This window comes from Dreissena polymorpha, chromosome 11, assembly GCF_020536995.1.
Source record: "Dreissena polymorpha isolate Duluth1 chromosome 11, UMN_Dpol_1.0, whole genome shotgun sequence".
Lineage (NCBI taxonomy): Eukaryota > Metazoa > Mollusca > Bivalvia > Myida > Dreissenidae > Dreissena > Dreissena polymorpha.
The window spans coordinates 9,580,899-9,608,214 of NC_068365.1; the positions used below are offsets into that span (position 1 = coordinate 9,580,899).

Consider the following 27,316-nt stretch of genomic DNA (forward strand, 5'->3'; position numbering starts at 1 on the left):
TTCACCTGGACTCCCTTTGTTTTTAAATATAGGGATGATAGTGCCTTCGAGCCATGATAGTGGGATAATCCCTGTTTGTAATACACAGTTAAACAATTTTATGTAAAATGGGAGCAGGAAGTCTTTTGTTGATTTTATATATTCATTTAATATATGGTCAGAAGGGCTAGGGGCTTTTGAGTTTTGTAGTTTAAGTATACATCGGCTTATTTCTTCCTGGCTTATTTCCATATTTAACCAGGTTTTCCGAAGGAAAAACTGGTTATTAGATTGGCGAATGCGGGCGGGCTGGCTGGCTGGCTGGCTGGCGGGCTGGCGGGCGGGCGGAACAAGCTTGTCCGGGCCATAACTATGTCGTTCATTGTCAGATTTTAAAATCATTTGGCACATTTGTTCACCATCATTGGACGGTGTGTCGCGCGAAATAATTACGTCGATATCTCCAAGGTCAAGGTCAAACTTTGAGTTCAAAGGTCAAAAATGGCCATAAATGAGCTTGTCCTGGCCATAACTATGTCATTCATTGTGAGATTTTAAAATCATTTGGCACATTTGTTCACCATCATGGGACGGTGTGTCGCACGAAAGAATCACGTCAATATCTCCAATGTCAAGGTCGCCACGACTTTTTTTTAAAAACAAACTTACAAAGGGGGTTAATTTTGTTTGTTCATTTCAAAAGTTCAGTTTGAGTTTTCTCCCTTTATCAGATTTTTTTTCACAATGAAAACCTGGTTTTGTGACAATTTTGTCCCTTGTTAAGACATCATTTGTGTCAGGTATATGTTGTATATCATTGTTGAAAGGATTATCTTCGATTGCATTTGTATTTATTTCTTTGAAGTGTTTGTAAAAGGATTCTATTGGTGGAGAGCTGGTTTCTTTTGTTTTTGGTTTGAGACTCCTAAGGAACTTCCAATATTTTTTGGTGTTTTTATCATTAATTGCACGTAATTTAGCACTGGCGCATAATTTATCTCTATTTACATAAAATTTGATTGTCCATTTATAATGATTGCTGGCATGTTTCAAAGATAATTTATTATCTGGATTTTTAATAGAATTTTTGATTTTGCTTCATGGTATTGTTTCCTTGCTTGGTGACATTTTGGGCTAAACCACGATTTATTGTTGGGGTAATTGCTTTTATAATTTGGTTTTTGGTTTGTGAATGTTTCTGAGCAGGCGTTTTCGAAGATTGTTTGCAATTCATGTGTGATATAGTCTAATGTTTCCTGTGCCTGTGGGTATGTATTTAGGCTGAGATGTAATTCCTCTAATTGTTGTTTATTTATGTTGACTATAAATTGGTCTTTTTGATCTTGTTGCCAGGCAGGGCGGTTAGTATTTTGTTTATTTAATGTTTTTTTTACTTTCAGGTTGTACAGTAGAGATGTCCCATGATAGCACATTGTGACCATCTGAACATAAAGGGTCAGTTTCTATAATTTCAAAATCTGTGATGAAGTTAAAGCACTTGGCACTTGCCAATACATAATCAATGACGGATTTGTCCCTGAAAGTAAAAGCACCAGTTATTTCATCTTTAAATAGTCTGCCATTCATGATAAACATATTATTGTTTTTACACATATCGAGTATTAAGAAACCATGAGTGTTTGTACGTTTGTCTTGAGAATTTCTAATGAGAGGGATAGAAAGGTTTTCAAGTATAGTATGATTGTACAGGTCGTTTTCGAGTTCTATGTCTATTCCGAAAAGTTCATTAGTATGGTGATCAGGAAGAATGAAGTCTTTTAGTGTCCCTACTCTACTATTGGCATCTCCAGCTATGAAGACATATTTATTGTTATTACAATATGAGGATAGTTCGTCCTCAAGTATGTTAAATTCACCAATAGAGTAAAAACGCGAGTTTTCAGGGGGTATATATATGGAACCTAGTATTAGGTCTTGGTCAAAACCGGTTATTGTGTTGTCAATATTTAGCCATAGAACATAATCTGTGGAATTTGGTAGGACATTTACATGTTGGGAAATACTATCTCTTACATAAACGCCAATGCCTCCAGATTTTCTCTTATATTCTTTAGAACGGTGCTTATGAAAGAATGTAAAATTTGGAATATCCAGAATGTCTGTTTCGTTAGCATGGGTTTCAGAGGCACAAAATACATCATACTGTTGTATAAAGTTTCGGAATTCAGGTATAAATAGCCTTTTCTTTAGGCCACTAACGTTTAAGCGACCTAACTTAATGTTACTGTTTTTCAGGTTTGTGGCACAATGTCTTCCCCCGGGGGCCTAGCGAGGTCTCCCCGGGTTAGGCGTGTTTCTGGATCCAGTTGTGTCCCAGGGGCGCTGTATCATCGGTTGAGGCTGCGATGAGCTAAGCTGTTGGGCCGGTTCCTGCTGGTGGTGTGGGAATTCCCTACGAGGTGCGTGTGGGCGAGGATTCCTCCTCCTGGAAGGCGATGGCGACTGTTGTTTCCGCGGGGTCCTGTGCTCAAGAACAGGGGATGGATTTCGCTGGCTACGATCCTGCGATACAGCTTTGTTTGAGTTGACGGACTGGGCACGAGGAACTCGTGATATTGCTGGCTGTGTGTTTGGTTTGTTTACATTGCTAGCTGAGGCATACTGTGTGTTTGTAAATAAAAGTTTGTGACTTGTTACACGGCTGCCTTGCATGATAGTTTCCCAGTTGGGAAAGGCATCGGCGACAACGCGTCCATCTTGGATTATTTTGGCAGGGTATACGATGCTCACCTTTTTGTTCGGGTGTTCTTGTCGTAAGCGCTTGTACTGGGGCCATAATATCTTACGTGCATCGACAATCTCGCATGGGAAGTCTCTGTTTATGTGGAAATGTGTGCCACGGAGCTTTCTGGCGTTCGACAGGATGAATTCTGTGTCACGAAAGTCTAAGCAGTGAATAATGATGGGTCTTGAGGAGCCGTGCCGGAATTTTCCTAGCCTGTGACATCGAGGGATAGGAGGACATGGGTCGATCTCGAGCTTCTCTCTTAGGAAAGTCGATATTTTGTGAAAGCAATGTTCGTCCCTCTCTTCCGGGATGCCACTTATAAGGAGGTTATATCGGCGGTATCTAGATTCGAGATCTACTGACTTATATTCAAGAAGCTTAATTCGCCGATCATGGTCAGACATTGTTGTTTCTATTGAATTAACTTTGATTTGTAAGTTCAGGCAACTGTCAACTTTACTAGATACGCCTTTCATTTCCTGGAACAACATAGATAGCTTATTATCAAGGGAGAGATTCTCGTAGTCCGACAGTGTTTTAGACAGTTCGTACTCACTGTTGCTGCCTGTGTTCGCTCGAGGTCGCTTTTTCTCCCTTGCGGCCGTTGACCACGATCCGTCATTTTGACTGAGAGTCTCATTGTCCAGCACATTAAAGTCATTGTTAGTGACGAATTGCGATAGATCGTCCGAGTTTTGTTGCTCCATGTTGTGAAAATTCTTTAACTTATAGTCTAGAACAGTAACATACCAAAATTAAATGTTAATAACATTATTTTTCGTTGTTTTTTTTTATTTCTCACACTGCTTGAAAAAAACACGGTTAACCGCGCACTCGACCGGAAGTCAATGTATATTTAGCAATGAATGTATATTTAGCAATGAAATAAATACTGTGTGTTTTGCAAATTTAAAAAGAATGATGCTTAAAATACTAGTATTTACTGCTTAAATGTAAATGACACTTTTAAAACCATCCAAAATGGAATATTAAAAGGAGGTAGATACTTTTTAAATATCAATTTATAAAAAACAATAATACATCTACTCTCTTCTGAAAATTTCACAAAAACAAGTTTTCAAGTATGCAGATATTGTATTTCTTGAAGGACGTAACAGACATAACAGGTATAAAAAGGTCTTTTTTATTATAGTGTCACCCCTATTGATAGGGCCAATCAATCTGACTTATGAGACACTTTTTGCGTGTATACCATGTACCTCCCAACTCCTATCACTATGCCAGACGCCAGGCGGATAGAAGTCGGTAACCATTCATGTTTAACGCTCGCGGCTCACGAGCCGGCCTAATCGGAACAAGTCCCATGACAAACATCCATCCTTAGACAAACGCTCCCCATGGGGCTCGAACCTACGACCTCCCGATCCCAAGGCGGGCGCCTTATCCACTAGGCCACGGCGATCGGTATATATATACATTTGATTTTCATATCACCATAACACATATTCACGTGTATTTAACAGGTTGCCATAGCAACCATAATAAAGCGATATTAATTGTAAAACTGCTTTTTTCCCTATATTTAATAGATTGTCCTTTAAGATAAAAGTGAATTAATTTAATTCTTTTATAGGGAATATTTCAACCCTTCGTGAACTTAGCCCTTTGAACGTAACAAAATAATGATAAATTATTGTAATGGGGGTTTGTAGTTTACTGGAATATTAATGTTTCTAAACACTGTAAAGGGCTGTTTGGTAAAACTAATTGTAATATATTTTAATTGTATTATAAAATGCGTTTACGATAACATATTACTGACATATTGTGGTTAATTGCTATTTGAATAAAATTTACAGACATAGTATATTAAACACTTAAATGTGGAAAACGTACTTTGTTTAAGAAAATATTATCAACTTATGGGATGCATGTAAAATGTGCCATAAAGATTTAAGCACACGCATAGTATTGATTAACTGTTAGATAAAGATTTATAACAAAATTTGAACAGATTTGTTAGATAAATGTATCAACAATATTGATCGGCTATTTGATTTCCGTATTAAATTTTTTTACAACTTCTCAGATTGTAAAAACACTAATGCAACTGACAGTTATTTCTTCAAATACAATATTTAACCAGGTTTTCCGAAGGAAAAAACTGGTTATTAGATTGGCGAATGCGGGCGGGCTGGCTGGCTGGCTGGCTGGCGGGCTGGCTGGCTGGCTGGCGGGCTGGCGGGCTGGCGGAATAAGCTTGTCCGGGCCATAACTATGTCGTTCATTGTCAGATTTTAAAATCATTTGGCACATTTGTTCACCATCATTGGACGGTGTGTCGCGCGAAATAATTACGTCGATATCTCCAAGGTCAAGGTCACACTATGAGTTCAAAGGTCAAAAATGGCCATAAATGAGCTTGTCCGAGCCATAACTATGTCGTTCATCGTCAGATTTTAAAATCATTTGGCACATTTGTTCACCATCATTGGACGGTGTGTCGCGCGAAATAATTACGTCGATATCTCCAAGGTCAAGGTCACACTTTGAGTTCAAAGGTCAAAAATGGCCATAAATGAGCTTGTCCTGGCCATAACTATGTCATTCATTGTGAGATTTTAAAATCATTTGGCACATTTGTTCACCATCATGGGACGGTGTGTCCCACGAAAGAATCACGTCAATATCTCCAATGTCAAGGTCGCCACGACTAAAAATAGATTTAAAAAAAAAAAAAAAACTTACAAAGGGGGTTAATTTTTTTGGTCATTTCAAAAGTTCAGTTTGAGTTTTCTCCCTTTATCAGATTTTTTTTTCACAATGAAAACCTGGTTTTGTGACAATTTTGTCCCTTGTTTAATAAATAAAACACCGAAATATGTCTTGGAAATTGTGGATGAACGGTTTTTGTCATTAGTCATATAAAGAAAATAAGCAGATATTTTAAATATGCATGCCTTAATAAAAGTTTTACAAACAACTTTGAAAATAAGCGGCAAATGTTTTAGCAAAATAATGGGTTCGGTTGGACTATACTCGATATACTTGTGCACAAACAAATCACCTTAACAACACTGCGATGTTTAAAATACAAAAATATTTTGCGTCTTACCGCTTATAGATGTAATCTTAAAAAATCACACTTATGCGACCTTTGCAATAAATACCATGGAGGCATTGAATATAGCACGTAAAGCTCCATAAACCATATCAGGATAAACATTTAAGTTTTTATCTATTTTTTAAGAACAGAATATCAAATATTGACATAAGTTATCAAATCTTGGATCGACGCTTTGAAACGATAAATACAAAGCATTCGGGGTTTAAATCGGTTTAAGGGCTAGCCGAACTTTACACTTACTTCATAATTTATCATAACCCAAATGCGCATGTATAACGGTTTTATTTATATGTACCTATGAAGACAGAAAATGAAAACATTAATGCCAGAACGCGACGAGCAATAAGTAAATTTCACAAGTAATGTTAGCGCAGTTATGTCGTAAGTAATAAACTATTAAAAAGATCAATAAATAACAAGAAAATAAGGTCCATCTATCAAACATATAGAACGGTATACTAACACGATAATGCCATTATAGTAGAGTTTTGTTGTAAATGGATATGGTCTGGTCATCTAGAAAATGATATCATCTCAACTATTGTCAAAAATCATCATGTATCTAACGAAATAGTCTACACTTGGCATAAAACATAAGCATCACAGCAATGATTTAAATAAAATTGTCATATCGCTATTAAAGCGGGTATACGATCTTGTCAAATATTTAGTAATAAATATAAAATGTGTAAAAAACTGATTATACATATATTTCAATATAAACTAAAATAAAAGTTAAGAAGAACATGTGTCGAAAAATGCTAAATAAGCCAGATATTTAATTCTCAAATCGAAAAAGGCTGTACAGCCGAATTCGCCAGCATGTATATCATGCATGTACGATGTGAATCTAAATTAAGTTTAACGGTTCATTTGAAATTCCTGCAGCGATATCGATTCATACGACACATGAACACTTACAAAAAGACGAATGCATCGGTTATTGTAGGAAAATAATTACGAATTATCTTCGTCACAATCGGCTCGGGGCGCTAATTTGTATTTGCTGTATTTTATGAAATTCGTCTTAAATGTATCATTTTTCTTGCAAATTGTGTGTTATTATAACATATTTGTATCAATATTTTACAATTTAGCACATATAAAAATCGTATATACCCGCTTTAAAGTCTAGTCTTAAAATCGGGTCTAAAAAAAGATCAACTCGAACGGTTTAAAGTAACAACTACTTTTGTTTCGCAGTGACATACATTTATAGACAAACACATTTTGGGAGATAACACAAAAATGATAGAACTTTAATTACTAGACCTAGCTCTTATGTTCACAGGAATCTCAAGTCAAATATGTAAACTTGTTCGACTTTTGTAGAGCTCAGAAAATGAATATGTATGTTTAATGTATGTTTGGTATTGATTTTTTCATATTTGCGAGTACCATGCAGTAATGAAGAGATACACCGAATTTGATATTTATATATTGATTTATGTATTACTTCTAAAATTAATTTATTTTCGACAAACTTAAAATTTACATTAATGTGTGATGTTATTTCATTGTTTATTGTGTTAAAATATTACGTTAAATTGCTATCGCATTCATTGTTTCTATTTTAAGAGAAGCGTTGACATTTAAATAAGTATGTAAAAAAACAGAGAAGCATTCTTGATCATAATCCGAGGCCTTATTCCCACAGAGTTACACGTACATATAAAACAAAAATATCTTGAAAAAAAATAGTCGTGCAATATGACTTACATGTAGTCTGATGCGACCAGATCGAGCATATCAATATGACTTACATGTAGTCTGATGCGACCAGATCGAGCATATTTTGACTATTCGTGGCACGCAAAATGAGTTTTGGAAATATTCATTGATGCGTAATTTTTAACATGCCAGCGATTTTTACTGAGAGGATGTACTGTTCAAAGAAATGTTGTAAACGTGCCGCAATAAAATCAATCATACACTCGATCCTGATCTAAACGTCGAAAATGATAATCATACACTGAACACGCTTATTGATAGGATAGCGACGAAATAGCTAAAGCACTGAGCGTTATAAAGTTAAGCCGGTCTCACGGGATAATATCCATAATATGTTAGTTTTTTCATATTATAAAAGGTCATGATGATTTGTTATCGACACCATCGAGGCTGTCTGCATTGGTTTTCTGTAAACAAAACAAATGCACGTGTCAGTTGGCAATTAAAACAGGATGTATACTCAAACACGGTATTCTCACGGGTCGGATATTCTCGCGGTATTGCATTTAGCTTACTTGGTATTTGTTTACAAACAAACATTTGCAACCTTCTTGTAAAATCTGCAAGAAAACATCTTTGGCTGCAACAATCAATCGATTCTTCGTGACAAAAATTATGGTGAACATTATTTAAAGCCGAAATCTAATACAAAATCTATTTAAAAATGAAAATCCCCTTTCAAATTCTTTAATTTTTATTTTATTTGAGGGTGTTTGAGTCGGACATTATTGGCAAACTTCTTTGGGTTTCACACCACTAAATTGATTGTAGCTTTTTATGATATGTCTGATGTATGTTTATTTATGTTTAATTTAATTTCAGTAATCCTATCCTATTTACCGCGGAAATATTCTATGTTATTATAGATGACGGACAGTGGTGTTGTTTTCGTTGTAACTACAGTTAGAATTAAATGTTTTCCATTGTAAAAAGTATTACTGAAATATAGTTATGTCAAATGTGAAAGTATATTGAATTATTTATCCGATATATAAACATGGTGTTTAGACGCGCATGATTATTCTTCCAGTACCGCGAGAATACCGTATTGCATGGTTTATATATATATTAATTTACAGTAAAATAATATTTCATGCAGACGCAGCTTTATGCATTGTATATTATTGGCTCTGTGCATCTTTTTATGTGGTTTTAAATACAAACGACGTTTTGGTAAAATATATATACAAATGAAAATAATATATGTATTCTATATACGGAAACTAGGTAACTGTTTTGACATATAACATAAGTCTACAATGGTGTATCAAGCCCAAATATTTGTCGTATGTTGAAAAACATCAATCGTATTTATTTTTATATTTATATATAACATTACATTTGTTGTTATTCATCGTTATATCAGATGTGTTTCTTTAAGGTACTCGTAACGCGCATGTCAAAAAATACATTAATATACATTTGTAAGAAATTTAATTTTGGTCATGCTCATATTTTATAATTAAAGATAATTAATTAAATTACTTTTCATTTTCAGGTCCAATATTATCACGACTGCTACAAGCGTTGGAAAAGCTATCATTGGAAAAGCATGTCGTGCACTCAATTGATAGCTATCGTAGATGACTTCTTCTTGCGTTGTGCTTTCGATAAGTACACTCTCTGCAAAATCAAGTTATACGGCTCTAAAACAATATTTGATTAATCGTTTTTAACCCCTCCAGCGCCAAATGATATACATAAATTCTTCCAAGCGTCAAAACCATTTTATATCATTCCTAGAAATATGTGTAACGGTAAATACACACATGTACCTTTCTTACATTTCATTATTGTTTTTGAAAATGATGACAAAAATATAATAGATATATTTTCTTATAAATATATCGAGACAGGAAATATATATTTAAAAACGATACACGGCATTACGTTTTAAAATAAGAGTTGAAAACTGAATCATAATCAGTCAAATCAAAACCTAGAAAACGCTTAACATTGGCCACTTGTTTATCTTGATTATAAACTGTTAATAATAGTCCATGTCACATATATTTGTTTATATAATGGGTGTATGCCCTCCTTGTTTGTATCAAAAAGAAAAGAAGAAAATACATTAAAAAAAGAAATATTTGCATTTTGCACTTAGCCTTGCGAATATGAACGACACACATATGTGCTCATGTAATTGTAGTGTGTTACCCTCAGCATGGCATACTACCTATTCCAGAAGTTTTTAACGAGGCAAATAAACGGCATTTACCTTGAAAACCCTACTGTAATATCAACATACATACACTCGCTTGTATTCATAGCCCATAATGGCTTAAAATGGCCGAATCAAATGGCTAACAAAATACTGGCCAAGTAGTGACATTGCAATTATGCAGACAGGAACACTCTGCGCTTAAAGTACGTGTACACGAAACATAACATTACAGTGGTATAAGCATAGATTAATTTACGTTTCAAAATGTTTTACATCAAAACCGGGAAAGTACGTTGTCATAGAGGTGACATTCACTTCTCTTTTTTTAAATTGCTGTCCTCTTTTTTCTATCTCGTGGCCACGAGTTAGCTATGTCGTGGCCACGAGATAGAAAAAAGAGGAGTGCAAAACTAAATAAAAGCGGCGTGTGCAGAGTGCATTAAACAAAAGAGGAGAGAATATTCGCTCGGGATCTCGAGTAAGTCAGCCAATCAAATCTTGCGTAACATGTGTGAATATTCTGTACGCATATATATAGCTGGTCAAAGCAGGCAAGGCTCTGATATATCATAACATACTACTATTACTACTACTACTACTACTGCTGCTGTTGTTGTTGTTGCTGCTGTTACTACTTCTACTACTACTACTACTACTACTACTACTACTACTACTACTACTACTACTACTACTACTACTACTACTACTACTACCACTACTACTACTACTATTACTACTATCGCTACTGCTGTTACTGCTCCTCCTCCTTCTCCTCCTCCTACTATTACTACTGCTACTGCTGCTGTTGCTAGTAGTAGTAGTAGAAGTAGTAGTAGTAGAAGTAGTAGTAGTAGTAGTAGTAGTGGTAGTAGTAGTAGTAGTAGTAGTAGTAGTAATAGTAGAAGTAGTAGTAGTAGTAGAAGTAGTAGTAGTAGTAGTAGTAGTAGTAGTAGTAGTAGTAGTAGTAGTAGTAGTAGTAGTAGTAGTAGTAGTAGTAGTCGTCGTCTTCCATCGGTCGTCGTCCGGTCGTAAGTCGGTCGTCTGCCGGTCGTCCATCGGTCGTCCATCGTCCTACCTCCGGTCGTGGTCCGTCGGTCGTCCATCCGGCGTCGTCCGGCGGTCGTCCATTGTCCGCCCTCCGGTCGTCCGCCGGTCGTCCATCCGGCGGCGTCCGTCGGTCGTCCCTCGTCCAAACATCGGTCTTCCGTTGGTCGTACATCAGTCGTCCCTCGGTCGTCCGTCGGTGGTCCGTCGGTCGTCCTTCATTGGTCGGTCGTCGGTCGTCCGTTGGTCGTCCGTCGTCGTCGTCGAAGTGGTAGGCGTAGTAGTTGTAGTAGTTGTAGTAGTAGTAGTAAAAGTAGTAGCAGTAGTAGTAGTAGTAGTAGTAGTATAAGTAGACGTAGTAGTAGTAGGTGTAATAGTAGTAGAAGTAGTAGTAGTAGTAGTAGTAGTAGTAGTAGTAGTAGTAGTAGTAGTAGTAGGAGTAGTAGTAGTAGTAGTAGTAGTAGTAGTAATAGTAGTAGTAGTAGTAGTAGTAGTAGTAGTAGTAGTAGTAGTAGTAGTAGTAGTAGTAGTAGAAGTAGTAGTAGTAGTAGAAGTAGTAGTAGCAGTAGTAGTAGTAGTTGTTGTAGTAGTAGTAGTAGTAGTAGTAGTAGTAGTAGTAGTAGTAGTAGTAGTAGTAGTAGTAGTAGTAACATCAGCAACAACAACAGCAGCAGCAGTAGTAGTAGCAGTAATAGTAGTACTAATAGTAGTATGTTATGTTATATCAGTGCCTTGCCTGCTTTGACCAGCTATATATATGCGTACAGAATATTTACACATGTAACGCAAAATTTGATTGGCTGACTAACTCGGGATCTCGAAATAGCGAAAATGCACTCCCTTTTTGTTTAATGCACTCTGCCATTATTTACTGCATCGCTCTTTTTTTAATTGTACGCCGCTTTTAATTAGTTTTGAACTCCTCTTTTTTCTATCTCGTTGCCACGACAAAGCTAACTCGTGGCCACGAGATAGAAAAAGGAGGAGAGCAATTTAAAAAAAAAAGAGAAGTGATGTCACCTCTATGCCAACGTAGGAAAGGGAGTCTTCTCAGTAACTTGATATAGCGCACAGCACAAATACATTATAAATAATTAGCACAACGCCGATACCAAAACTGATATAATATTTAATATAATGCTTATTTTATCATTCTCATCCGAACTAACCTTTATCTAATAGATAAAATTGCTTCAATATGATAAGCATTAATAGCATTATAACAATTACAAAATATCAAATTTTGATTTAGTGACAAAACGCCTAAAATGGATGATAGGTACTTCTACAGAACTTAAGTATTAAAACCGTTAAATGACGATATTTGTTATGGAATTAATATATCTATACTTCAACCAAGTAAATATTTATGTGGACATAGTGCTAATTGAGCCTATTCTGAAAAAAATGTGGGATTGTTTATATGATTGTTTAATTCAAACTTAGTAAATGTAGTATTTGTTGTGCTATTGACATTATTATATGTGTAACTGTCACATTAATACTCGTTATATTTATTGTAGTTTGTGCTGTAGCAGTAGCGGCAGCAATAGCTGTAGCAGCAGCAGTAGTAGCAGTAGTAGTAGTAGTTGTAGTAGTAGTAGTAGTAGTAGTAGTAGTAGTAGTAGTAGTAGTAGTAGTAGTAGTAGTAGTAGTAGTAGTAGTAGTAGTAGTAGTAGTAGTAGTAGTAGTTACGGTTGTTGCTTCTGCTGTTGTTCTTGTTGCTGTTGTTGTTGATGATGTTGTTGTTGTTGTTGTTGTTGTTGTGTTGTTGTAGTGGTGGTGGTAGTAGTAGAATAGCTTTTATTGGTGTTTGTATATAATAATAATTTGTTGTTCGTACAACCATGCCACGTATTATTTGTTAAAACAACTTACTCGAACACATGTTTTTGTTATTTCGTTATAAGTGCAATAATAAAATAAAACCCTTTTATTAAACACACTTTATTACTGTATAATATAGTCATACGAATTGCACGATTGACACAATGTGTGGTGCGAGTGTAATCACTACAATACCTGAACTTGGCGAGACTGTAGTTAAGCCTATATGCGGACATCTTGCTGCCGTACTAGTGCATTGGCTGGGATTGAATGATTCACAACATGTATAAGTCCCGCAAGTTTCATTATAAGGCAAAACACGTAGACGTCCGCCATGACCAGTGTGTGTTATTCGGTAAATGTCGTTGCTTACACCTTTCTCTATGTAACACATGTGGACATTGTTTTCACAATGGCCTATATTTATTGTACTATCCATCCATAAACTGGTGAATTTAAAAGTTATGTCCACAGTTGCATTGCATTCAATTAACAGTGTTTCGCCATATAGTGCTTGTCGTAAAAGGGATGGTTTAAAATCAGCTGCTGATAATGAAAGCACCACTATATACATACAACCCAGTGGGATGGTTCCCGGAATGCAATAGTATTTACGTTCAAGCCCCATGTGTTTTTTTTGTTTTAATCTGATGAAACAGTCACGTTAGTCTGACTTTTTTATCCAACGACGGCGTTGAAATCTTCACACGATTGTTATATCTGGAATAAAAAAGACGTGAAATGTGTAATGCGTTGCATGTCTTAAAAACATTTTGCGATTTTGATATACATCTCAATATTGCGTATATTAAAGGCATACACAAAGGGGTATCAAAAAATGAACGAATAATTAATTAAGCAGGGTTAAACAAACACAGTAATTAAATGAAATTTATCTCTTTTTTATTTTCAATTGATTATTTACAATTTGTGACCAAGTTTCCTGTGAAAGAAAATGTAAATAACATGCAAGATGAATGCATTGAGAAATCCAGCTATTGTGGTAATATACATTTACTTCGATGAAAAAAGATTAAGAGGAATAGTTCAACTAATTAAGAAAACTTGACAAAATAATTTTTGTAAATACAAATGTACAACAAATTATTTTTAAATGGGTAATTACTTATTGAGATAATGTGTGTTTGTTCATTCTAACTTAAATGATTTATTTCGAAATTCGATTACTGTACAAGGTATGTAAAAGTCAGCCCTCACAGTGACCAGTCCAGATAATGACATTAAGAGATACATTTGTCCATGAAACTCATCGAACATGCTGTGATAACCACCATATGAAATAAAAACAAATAAAGCTAGTGTATCAAGAAGATTTATTTGGAGGAAAGGGTTTATTTTTTAAACAGAGTCCACAAAATCCAATGTTTTCTTACCACGGGGGTTAAATGAAACTTAAACCTCTAATATACAGTTTTACTGAACATTTTAATGCCTCTTCGAACGGTTAAGTCTTTAATACCATGCACATCGAATATCACCATTTATTTTACATTCAAATACTGCAATCAGGAACATGTCTTCACTTTTGATTTGATTGCAAATAAGCAAATAGTGTTTACGATGTTTTTGTATTGACACATGATAACAACTCACTCCATTAAAAGTATATATTTCATCTTGCCAGATCTGTGTTTTCAATCGCAAGGAACGTTTGTGTTGGATGTCATTTAGTACTTTTCACTGTTTACGCTTATACATGCAGATACATGTAGATAAAATCTGATATGGTAATCAACTTAAATTTAATCATTTTCGTAACAGGGTTTTCAAAAAATACTTTCTAGAGAGACAACTTAATCAGCAAGCATAGGTAAAACACAGTTAAATGGTTGCACGCTATTCAACTATTTAAAACGTGTTATTTGATCAAGTTAAACACCGCATCTACCGAAAACGTCTAGGACGATGTTTTATATTGCAATATGTGATAGCATTGTTCATTTTTAAGTAAATTATGGCTTCAATAGAGATGCCATGTTATTTAATACACGGACTACACCTAAGCGAAAGTCCGAAATATTACATGTAATAGCAAAAAGTGAATTATCGACGTAGATAAAGCAGAACATGTTGGTACAAATTACACAAAAAAACAATGTATTTTAATCTAAAATAATACAGAACCCTTTTCGAATAAATTAGCTGCACACTGTTGATATTCTGGGCAAGAATATGTATCAATGTAAAAACAGAATCATATTGCATTCCGAACCGAAAAAAAGAGACCAGTTTGCAAATATTTGTTTTTCTTTAAAAAAAAACGTTTTTAAGCACATGCATACCTCGACAAACTTCTGCTTTGGCATAAATCTTATTATTATCTTCTAAACAATCCAACTTAATCCAAATATTGGAAATTTATTTTTGCGACTGTTGTCTTCCGTGTTCAGTTTGAGTTTGGTTTTTCAGAGATAATGCGACGTATGTTTACAAGGTTCATTTCGATGGAAAAGGACATACCCGTAGCCGGGGGTGCGTTTGGTTACTTCGCAACCAACATTTTTTTTGACGAGTCTGTTAAAGTTGTAACGTAATGATGAAGCCTACTTATTGTGGAGTGAAATCCCAGTCCAATAAACGTTATCGACAATCATCTAAAATTTGATTATTTGATTAACTTGAATTAATACTCTCATTAAAAAGAAAGTACATTTTAGATGATTATTGACAGAATTTTACGCCAGCTTCCGAAAATGACTGAAATCAAAGGACACCCTACCGACTTTTGCTGAAGACAAATGCGTCGCTGGTTAATAATTTTGCATTTTACCACAATTTATAACAATAACACATGGTGCACGAAATTTTCGACAGACTGCGTTGTCTTTTTCTTATATCCTCGTACAACCATTTTCGGATCACCTAAAGGGTTTTCCAGCCAAATCATATCATATCAGCTATGCTTAAGGAAGGATAAATTGATGTTGTATGGCAAGAAAACAAATTATTTGTACAAAGCAAAGTAGCTTTTTTGTAGTAAACAAAGACTTAAATGCATCTGTTCTGCTCCACATACAGAACTTTCCACAATGTTTTAATTATATCAAACTTGACACTAGAAAATATGTCCTACAATTAAACAGTTGTTATAATGAATTCAAAACGTTATAACAAATGATCAGGGGGGACGTTTACGTTTAATGTTCATTAACTGTGACGAATCTTGAGCATAATGCGCAAATAAGTCCATCTTTTTTGCTAGGCCTCTGGTACTATCCATAGTAGCAGGCCATTTTTTTTAGAAAAAAAGCCAAATATTTCCTTTTAATTTGCTTGATTTATGAATGGTGGAACTTTGGAATGGTTAAATACACCAATTGTATCAAGATTCCAATTCCAATAAATAATGATATTTAAAATCGTTCTTATTGTTGATTTTACATTTATAAATTTCTTGTTGCATATGTAAACAAAGTGTGTGCGCGCATACTAGTGTCGAGTTTTGGGGGGTGTGAGGCCTCCAAACCCCCCGATTGCAGGGAGGACACCCCCTCCCGCACCTACCTCCTTCGCCACTTCGTTTCTCTATAGCAATCGTTGATTGGAAAATTCGCACCCCCTTGTCAAAACTCTGGCTACGGCCTGCAGGATGGGCATAGACATGAAAGTATTTAACAGTATATTGATCCGCCATATAAATTTTATGAAATAATTATTAGCTTTAAGGGTAAAAACTCTTTCAACAGCAAGATGTCATTACCCACGATTTAAAATACTCAAAATCAAAAGCGCTTCGCGTAAACTAGCATGTTAAGACGTTTATCTTTTTAAGTTTATTTCAATTAGAAGAAAACAAAACAATTGTGACAATGTAGTATATATATACCCAATATAAAAATTCTGCAAGCATAATTCAATTAAAAAGTAATGTTTCAGTTTTTAAAAATAATTATGGATAATGAATACTAAAACTATTACTGCTACTGATACAGCTAGTACTACTACTACTACTACTTCTTCTACTACTACTACTACTACTACTACTACTACTACTACTACTACTACTACTACTACTACTACTACTACTACTACTACTACTACTACTACTTCTACTACTACTTCTACGAGTTCTACGATTACTTCTACGACAACTATAGGACGACTACTACTACGACTACGACTACGACTCTACTACTACTACTACTACTACTACTACTACGACTACTACTACCTACTACTACTACTACTACTACGACTAACTACAACTACTACTACTACTACGACTACTACTACTACTACTACTACTACTACAACTACTACTACTACGACTACTACTACTACTACTACTACTACTACTACTACTACTACTACTACTACTACTACTGTCACTACTACTACTACTACTACTACTACTACTACTACTACTACTACTACTACTACTACTACTACTACTACTACTACTACTACTACTACTACTACTACTACTACTACTACTACTACTACTACTACACTACTACTACTACTACTACTACTACTACTACTACTACTACTACTACTACTACTGCTACTACTTCTAATACTACTTCTACTACTACTACTACTAATACTTCTACTACTACTACTACTACTACTACTACTACTACTACTACTACTACTACTACTACTACTACTACTACTACTACTACTACTACTACTACTACTACTACTACTACTACTACTACTACTACTACTACTACTACTACTACTACTACTACTACTACTACTACTACTACTACTACTACTAAATCATCTGCCTTATGTGTGGGATGTAATTTGTAATAATTTACTTTGCAGTTGGTTTAAAAACCTGGAAATACAAAGAAGCTTCCATCTAGTAAAAAATTAAGCGATATGATTGCTGCTGGTATCCTGAAGTAAACTACATTCACCCAGCGAACATTTAAGGGTTTGACTCTATGAGTACACGTGCAATTATTTTCTTGTTCTAAAATGCTTAGCGTTTAATGGAACAAAACCAACAATGAAATACGAAAACAGAACCTTATTTTTTTTTAAATGATATCACATGCTTCAGATGAACTTACTGTACATCGTCTTAGTCATCATTCCCTTGACCGGTCTGGCCGTTAGGGGAGGGGAATGGGGGACGACGGAACATATATCCTCTACCAGTCAGGTTTGTTGTGGTTTTCTGAGAGGATGAATATATCCATGAGGGGGATGTCCACGCTTTCACATCACATCTACTCTATCCAGCTTTTCTTCTGACGGCCTCGACGGCGACCTCCCTCTAGCGTGTCCTGCAGAACAGTCGTGACTGGTGATGTGACTAACCAAGGGGCTCTTATCGGCCAACAAGTGTTGCAGTCATGTTCCGGACGTTCTCGTTGGTCTTGTGCTCCATGTAGAAGATGAGGACCAGTCGTCGGAGACATGTGTGTCCAAAGGCATGCATATTGCGTTCTCTGTCCGGGTGAATCGTCCAGTTCATGCAGCCGTAATGAATGATGGAGACTACGAGGAACTTGTACAACCTTTACTTGGTGGGGAAGCTGATTGAACCTGCTCAGTCTGGCAATTGCTGCGGTCGCCATGGCAATTCGTATTCGGACCTCTGCGATACTGGTACCATCTTTGGACAGGGATTCTCCCAAGTACTTGAAGCTGGTCACTTCTTCAAACTTCTCGCCGTCCATGGTAATGTCTGCACTGGTGTTGTTCGAGCTGTTTATCATGATCTCTTTGCTGACCTCCATCCCATATGCCCCTTCTCTTTCGTAGAGTCTGTTGGTAAGATCTTGAAGTTCACTGCTGGTGCCACCCATGGGGTCAATGTCATCAGCGAATCTCAAGTTTGAGATGGGTCTTCCACCGATGAAGATAGATTTATGATGGTAATGAAGAGTCTCCTGCATTATCTTTTCAAGGAAAAGTTTAACAAGACGAGAGAGAAGACATGCCTTACGGACGCCCACTGAGGTCATAATTCTCACTGCTGTCTTCTGAAAAGTCCTTGCGTTTCTGTCGATGTAGCATGATTTGGCTGGGATTACTGATAAGGCTGATTGAGCGATACTGCTCGCACGATTTGAGATTGCCTTTATCGTAGGGGGATGACCACAGACCAGGTCCACTCCTTGGGCCACTGCAGTCGTTGCCTCTCCTCCGTTCTTAATCGACCTCTGTCTTAAGAATGGATGTACTTTTGTCGCCCGCTTCTGGGTTGGGATCGTTCGGAAGGAGACTAGTGTCTGGTTAAAGCGGGCAGTTGTGGTGGTCGCTGCAGTATTCAGTCCATCTGTTTTAGACTGCGGCACCCTCGGTCAGGAGATTCGCGTCAGGGTCTGCTATAACAATGGCCTTGGGCTGACTGGTCTTTGTGAGGTTCTTGACGGTGATGTAGGCCTTCTTACTGCTGCCTGTGATCATCTCTTTGTCGATATTGTTCCTCAATCCACTCATCCTTGGCCTTTTTTTATCTTCTTCCTCACCTGTCTGTTTGCTTTCTTGTAACCTGCCCTAGAGTTCAGGCTGGTGTGCTTCTCATGCCTCCGCTCTCTTGTTTTCTCGCAGAGGTCCATGATTTTGGTCGTCATTCACCTTCTCTCTCTCACAATAACTTCTTCGGTCGATGACAGCAGGACATACTCTATGTTGTTGATTATGGTGTTGATGCCAGTGTCGAGTCTCCACATCGACTTGTTATAATAGTCGAGTATAAGTCCTAAATAAAGCGTATTTTTATTACCGTGACTTAATACTTCAAGTGTCATATTAACACGCGCATCATCAGCATTCATAATCAATAATAAGGACGTTTATGCGTGATTACAAATCGAATGTCAATTGAAACGTTTTTGGCGCATGCGAAATTTAGATAATAGTACCCTAACAGGTTTGGGGTGGAACGCTTATTCACAAAGTATTACGCTCTCTGACAAATTAATCATCTTCAAGAAGGCAATGCAATAGTTGACAAATTCTAGGGATTACATTTTACGTGTGTTCCATTATGTGCAATCAGTTTGTGTAGAGATATAGTATATATCTTCAAGTGGTATTTTCCTAATTAAGATAAAGGGTACAAGTACGTCTACATCGATATGATATTTGAAATGCTCGTGACTTGCGATAAACAGGAAAACGATTGTTTGCAAAATTGCCAAATGTTTTAAGACTTTTTTCTTTTATCGTGTATTTTTCCAAATATATGAATTCTCAAACTCGTGAAAAATTGTAAGTAGGGAAATACTAATGACCATATTACTAAGGGCAGGTGCCCAATATAAAAAAAAACAATACAGGACACTACAGTTAATATATTGAATGATTAAAGCTGCTTTCGTTGTCTTGACGCCGTTAATTCAAAGTAAATGAGGTTTAAACCGGAATGAAGTTTTTAGTTTTAGTTTTATAGTTTATTCAAGTCTCATCCAATATTTACAATTTTCACAATGCATATATAAAACATAAAGCTATAGATAAAACATTGGCCATTCATACAATAAATTATAAGAGACTTATTCAACGCTTAGCAATGTACTTTACATGACTATCGTGATTATACATGGTAAAACTACATTACCACCACCGACCCTATCAAGAATGCCATACACTTGTTTAAATATATTGTCCGTTTTTACAAAATGCATTATTGCGCAAACAATTAAATATCTTAAAAGATCCTCCAATCAACATGGTCATACATTGATTAAGATGAATCGTGGTGAAAATATAAATCTCCAATTTAATATAAATATATAAACCAAATTTCATAATGTATATAGTAAAATTTCTAGCCACGCATAGGATTAAAGGGAAGTAACTCGAACCATATTGCCAACCATTTTTAAGCCCTTAAGAGTTACCTTTCTTCAACTTCATTCAAATGTACTAGCAAGCAAGTTTATTGCATTGTTATAGTCCTTGTATATACAATGTATTGTAAAAAAGTCTTTTAACATTCATAAAATGGATACATTGCATTCTATATGACCATTTTACAAAAGACTTATAAGGGGCTTTAATGTGCATACATGTTATTCATTATTAACACTGATAAAACATCAATAAATGGAGACAGTCTCACCTACGTACTTTTAAAATGTATTAAAACCAATACATGACTATTCTTATGCAATAATAGAAGACTATATTACATGTTTATATACTTGTTTTAAAAACAGATGATAACCTGCACTATAATGTACACGTCTTATTCACAGAATAAAATTTGCTTAAGAAATTTTGAGAATGCTGCTACTTTAAATACTATACAAACTTTAGAAATTCTAAAATATTAAATAATAAAGCACGGCATACATGCGTACTCTATTGTTGGTTACAAATTTCAAAAGTGAAATAGTGGTGGGAATAGGATACATTCTCCAACTGAACATTCAGCGTAAGATCTTAAAAATGTAAGAAAAAAGTCAAGTTAAAACATAGCTGAAGATCTTAAAATCTGTTAAAATCATCTATTGTAAAAGGTATTGTTTCTGACTTGCAATATGTTACAACAGGTTTTTGCTATAGTTCTAAATCATATCTGGGTGTGCAAACAAGAACTTGAGTTTATCAGTATCGTTTAGCGAATAAGCTACAATTTACAATATTAGCCTTTTCAATTAATAAGTTTCTATCATACAAATTTATATGGCATTTTAGGAGCACATGAGATTCTGACTCCACAGCAATTGAACATAATGGACATACTCTTTCATTTTCCGGTAGATTTTCATAGCCCCAAGTTTCCAGTCTTAATGGGGCAAAACCGCACCTAAATTTGGCTAAAGCCGATTTATGCGAAAATGGGAGAGTAAGTCTGCAATAATTTTCAACCTGATAATGATCTTTAAAGAGCCTGTATATTCGTAATGTATAACGTCCATTACCATTTATACCATTAACTCTCTGAAGACCATTAGCCATTGATCAACATGTCAGTTCAAAAGTACAGTTCTTACATCAGATATTAAATGTTAACAATTAAAAGTCAATTTGATATATGACTGCAGACCAAAATCACTTTACTTTTTTTTCACTCAAAAAGGCCAATCTGTACATCTATTATTGCCTTTATTCAGAGCCCATGTAAAAATCTTCTTATTAATTATACTGCTATTGTTTTCAAACAACGGTTCCAGTGATTGCAAACAGCATTCAATTGGTCAATTATAAGCGGCTTCCAGCCCATTTCACCCTGAACCGCTGCATATGGAGTGTACTTTCCAGTGCCCAAGAACAATCTCATTGTTCTATGATGGATAGCGTTTATGCAAGAGAACTGTTTTATTCCCAAAACTGAAGACTCATAAGATATAACAGGGACACCACATGCATTGCACATTTTTGTGTAAACATCATATGGTTAACCACTACAATTTTTAAACCTAGCAATAAGAAGTTCAAGGGCACGCCCAGCACTTTGAGCAACATATTTAGCAGTAATACTATAGTCTAAATGGTCTGTCAACATAATTCCAAGATACATTTATTTGCATACTCTATTTTCATCTGACCACACATACATATGTATTCTCTGATGTCTGTGTAGATTTTGTACGAAAGTGCACAACATTACTTTTACTAGCATTTACTGACATGCCGTTTGAAATACACAAATCGTTCAACAATGATAACATAGATTGAAAATCACCTTCATTTTCCGCTAACAGGACTATATCGTCAGCGTACAATAGTATACATATTTTTTAATTGCCTATATCAATACTTTTATTTAAGCTTTATGAAATACAGCTTGGTCATTTATAAATATGTCAAACATAACAGATGACAAAGAACAACCTTGTCGTAAACCAGAATTTACACTAAACCAGTCAGTAGTCATACCATTTACACGAACACAATATGAAACATTTTTGTACAGTGACCTTACGGCTGAGAGCATTGTGGTTGATAAACCGATATCACCTAATTTAGGCCAAAGCAGATTTCTGTCGATGGAGTCAAACGCTTTGTGAAAATCTATCAAAGCGCTAAATGTAGATTGTTTATTACGTGTTTCGATGATATAAGTTAGACTTGACAAATAATCCTGCCCTGTCTGTTGGTTTGTTTGTTTGTGTTTGTTTGTTTGTTTGCCCCAAGTTTAACATTTGCAATAACTTTTGCAATATTGAAGATAGCAACTTGATATTTAGCATGCATGTGTATCTCATAGAGCTGCACATTTTGAGTGGTGAAACGTCAAGGTCATCCTTCAAGATCAAAGGTCAAATATATAGCTTCAAAGCGGCGTAAAAGGGGAAATAGTGTTTCTGACAAACACATATCTTGTTTAAAGTATGTAACATATAAGTTACACTAATTTCAACATAAAAATAAAGACAAAAATATTATAAAAGCTGGTGACACCACCTTAGGACGGTCAATGCTAAGCAATAGGTTTGAAAACAGTTTACAGAGATGTCAAACCTCACACCTATTCAATAAATAATCATAACCAATAATGACATTATACAATTGAAAACATACAAACCATTCAACATACACAATAACACATGAATGATTCATAAAGGGGATAACCGCCTTTGGACAGGTAATGTTAAAAACTATTGTGACTTAAACTGGTTGAAAGGCGTGCGAAACCTCACGCTTAACCAAGAATTAAAAAAAACACATGTTAAATTAATATTAACCCTAAGAAAGAAGATGAAAAGTAACTTCTTTATTTATTGGGATTTATCAATACAAATGGAATACACTTTAGGCAACAAAACATACATTTTTAGAGTAGTTGAGAACGATTATTACGTCTTAGAGTGAAGCCTTCTTGAAAGCTATTTCGATGTTACAGTCTACGAGTTTTTTAAAGGAATTAAAAGTATTGCGTTCATTTTTGTAAAACACAATTTAAATCAATTTGTTATTATTTTGGAATAAGGGATCGAACACAGTAAAAATTGTTACAATGATCCGATAAAAGCAGGCTCGTCACAGACGACGTAATTTTAAAGGCAGGAAAATCGACTCATGCAAGACAGAAGTCTCAACATTTTAATTTCTTCATTAATTTAAAACAAAGAGATCGCATATTTTACACGAGGTATTTTCCAACTGCATAATATGTTGCCCTGTATGCTTATGAATTCATTGCACAAGCCAATGTATGTAAACTATATTATAGAGTGCGATTAACAAAACTTATAAATAATGACATTAAAGATATATAAAATATATCGTTCAAACACGTAACTTTATGATTATTAAAATTTCTTAGATGCTGTACATGTTTCCGGCATAGCAATCATCAGTATCCTTTATATAAACATACACTCAGGAATTCATGCCTTTTATACTGCAATAGGAGGTAGAAGATGGCGTTAGGCTTTATTTCAGTCAACAAATATAAACAATTTTTGTATGCGGAAATTTATTTGAATCGTCTGTACCCGTGAACATGAAAGATTTCGTTTAAGCCTAAAAGGCAAAGCCGCCTTGTTTTATTTATGAAATCGGTCTGCTGTTACATAACAATAAAGCATTTTCCTTCAAGTTAAGTTTATATTGCTTTGTAGAAATGCGTTGATTTTGTCTTGGCATTCGTTTATGGACAGTCGTTCAACTTGTAAGAGGACATTTCATAGTTGAGGTTTGGAGAAACACATTTGTTAAAACATTAAATTTAAAACAAAATCGTGTTAAAACTATTTTACGTATATTAAACTGCTTCCAAAACATGTGTATTGTGAATATGTAATGCATGTCAAGTTACATAATAATAGGAAAAATATAAACAGTTACTGATAAAGAAACATAAAGTTTTGCAATATGATTTAAACCAACATTTGCGAATCTGTCCCTTTACGGCATATTCATGACATGAATAAGAAGTAAAAACACTTACAGTAGATTGTTTTTGTTGTTTAATAATTCACTATAACAATGTAAAAATTAAGCTGCATAAGCATGAGTTAAACATTATTCTAGCTCGCGATCGACAGCATTGAGTAACTTATAAGATTTATTTTACGTGTTACATTGAAATAACCCAGGTCTAATCGGGACGTCACTTGGGGTGAAATGAAAACAATAGAAATATCAGTATATGAAACAACCATGGCACGCATTACTAACATTTATTTTAACACGCATTTTGTAATTTTCAAGTATTTTATAGTGCATAATATGGTTATTGGGTATATTGAAAAATAATGGCTATCAATTATCATCTAATTGCTAAATCACTTAAAATATCTAAGCAACCATCTCTTAATAACAGCAAATACCAATGTAAGGAAATTATTGTTTTGCCTAATTATAGCACTTAAAACGTGCACATATGAAAATTAATCATATATTTGCAATACATGACATGCAAATGTGAATTATTAAAAAATATCCGAATTGTGCGTAACAAGCGTTTATTTTCCCCACCCATTACCGATGTATAACTGACTTGCACTATATTTATACTAAACAGCTTAAACTTGACAACACCAACATAGATAGTAAATGTATGTTCACGTACATGTAAGTAAACATTAATATTAAAATATTTAAACAAAATGTCATGAAGTTAACAACTGCATACAATGTGCATATATTTTTCTTAACTGAATAGGAACTTCACAAACAACTTAATACAGTTAAGAGTGCGTTTAAACCACATTCGTTATGATTTGGGTTCATGACTTATGTATCAAAATGGAAATCATTAGTAAGGTTGTTAAGACCCCCATACTTAAAAGCTGGTTATTTCAAGTAACAATTTAATAGATCTATGCGAGCACAATTTAAAAGTAATAAAATTCATTTTGCGAAAGAACATTCGGTTATGTAGCACAGAATGATAATTATCGATTCGATATTTAACAACAATCACGCTCGATATTGTAGCACACAGATTGTGTAAATATATCTTAAAGACATCATTCGCACAATAAAGAATATAACCATAAAAATATTGATGAAACACAAATATGAGAAAATAGATAATCACACAGTTTACAACAATGATGTAACAAAATCAACATTAAAGGGGCCTTTTCACGTTTTGGCAAATCGACAAAATTAAAAAAGTTGTTTCAGATTCGCAAATTTTCGTTTTAGTTATGATATTTGTGAAGAAACAGTAATACTGAACATTAACCATGCTCTGAAAAAGCCATGATATGAATATTTGGACGATTTAAAAACCTGAAATTTATAAAGCGTTGCAACGCGAAACGATTGAATACTTTGGAGAGTTCTGTTGTTGTCGTTATATTTTGTGAAACTGCGAGGATTGCTTATATAAAATGTGAAAAACATCCTCATTTGCATGAGCATTGATGGCCGAGTGGTCTAAGTGGTAGACTTTTACGCCAGGGGTCAGCGGTTCGAGCCCTGTTGAGGGTTACTTTTTTTTCTTTTTAGCTCACATGATTGCTCAGGTGAGCTTTTAGGATCGGTCATTGTCCACCCTTCGTCCGTCCATCCGTCTATATTTGGTTTGTAAACACTCTAGAGGCCACATTTCTTGTCCAGTCTCCATGAAACTGGCTAGAAGATGTGTCCCAATGATACCTCGATCGAGTTCAAAACTGGGTCATGCTGGGTCAAAAACTAGGTCACTTGGTCAAAAACAAGAAAAACATTGTAAACACTGTAGAAGTCACATTCCATGCCCAATCTTCATGTCACTTTGTCCAAATGTTTGTCTTAATGATATGTTGGATGAGTTCAAAAGTGGTTCCGGCCCGTTGAAAAACATGGCCGCAAGTGGGCGGGGCAGTTTTCCTTATTTGGCTATAGAGAAACCTAGTGGACACTCTCTAGACTCTCATCAATGTTTGCCCAATCAAAACATCGGTTTTATTGATATCTCGAAAAACATGGCCACCAGGGAGCGAGGCAGTTTTCTCTATATGTTTATAGTAAATATGCGAACACACTAGAAGTCACATTTCAATAATTCAAGAATTCAAAAAATGCAAATGTTTTCATCGAAAGCGGAAGTAGTCATGGAATATGAATCCACATTATATACGGTGTTAGGGATTTTCATGTATCTCATGTAGATAGATTTTAAAACAACATTTCGATTATTTTATTTCTAAAGGTTGCTTTAATTTATTGGTTTTGTTTATTCTTATATACCTATATACTGCAACACATTTTAAGCTTTATACGTTTTCGCATTTGTACTTTTGACTGATTAAGCCTTTTATTATTTGGCGGAAGTCGGCTTAATTTTAAAAAGATACAACTGATTATAAAAACTAAATTTATATCAATTATTCCAATTTCAATGATAAATGACGATGTGTTCCTTAAAAATGTAGTATCAATTTTATTGAATATAATCACCTCATGTCCAGTCAAAATACTAGTTATTTTGAAGTGGAATGCGAACTCACTCAGCTAGTCGAGCTTGTAAAAAAAAAATGAAATGAAGGAATACAATGCTCGTATTACACATTACCATTTGTCATGGACGTTAATGTAATTGTTAAGTACCTTTTTGAGATTTGTATCTCAATTGATAAATTTCAGATATGTGAACATATAACTATGCTACCAAATTAAGACATTCAGAACATGTATTACTAATGGTTCAAGTAAAATAAGATTAATTTACTATTTAAAGTGCATTTAAGCAAGGCTCAAGATTGACATGCATCTAAGAACTTTAAGAAGTAATTTTGTATAACACACTGCATTTATTAAAGATAAACACTGTCAATCAGATAGAACATTGCGTTGAGAATCGTGTATTTCTCAAAAGAGTGGAATTTTTCAACAATAAAACATCCATAAATGTATA

At 34.9% G+C, this 27,316-nt stretch overlaps 2 long non-coding RNA genes across 2 annotated transcripts; one reads left to right on the plus strand and one right to left on the minus strand.

The window, feature by feature from the left end:
• The first annotated feature begins 229 nt into the window (after positions 1-229).
• On the plus strand, positions 230-5,472 carry LOC127850807 (uncharacterized). Its single transcript, XR_008035458.1, has 2 exons — positions 230-447; positions 5,225-5,472. It is a non-coding gene; the product is annotated as an uncharacterized LOC127850807 (long non-coding RNA).
• A 1,276-nt stretch (positions 5,473-6,748) lies between these two features.
• On the minus strand, positions 6,749-15,036 carry LOC127851437 (uncharacterized). Its single transcript, XR_008035765.1, has 4 exons — positions 14,889-15,036; positions 12,781-13,305; positions 9,033-9,170; positions 6,749-7,954 (listed from the first exon to the last, which is right to left on the minus strand). It is a non-coding gene; the product is annotated as an uncharacterized LOC127851437 (long non-coding RNA).
• Between the last annotated feature and the right edge of the window lie 12,280 nt (positions 15,037-27,316).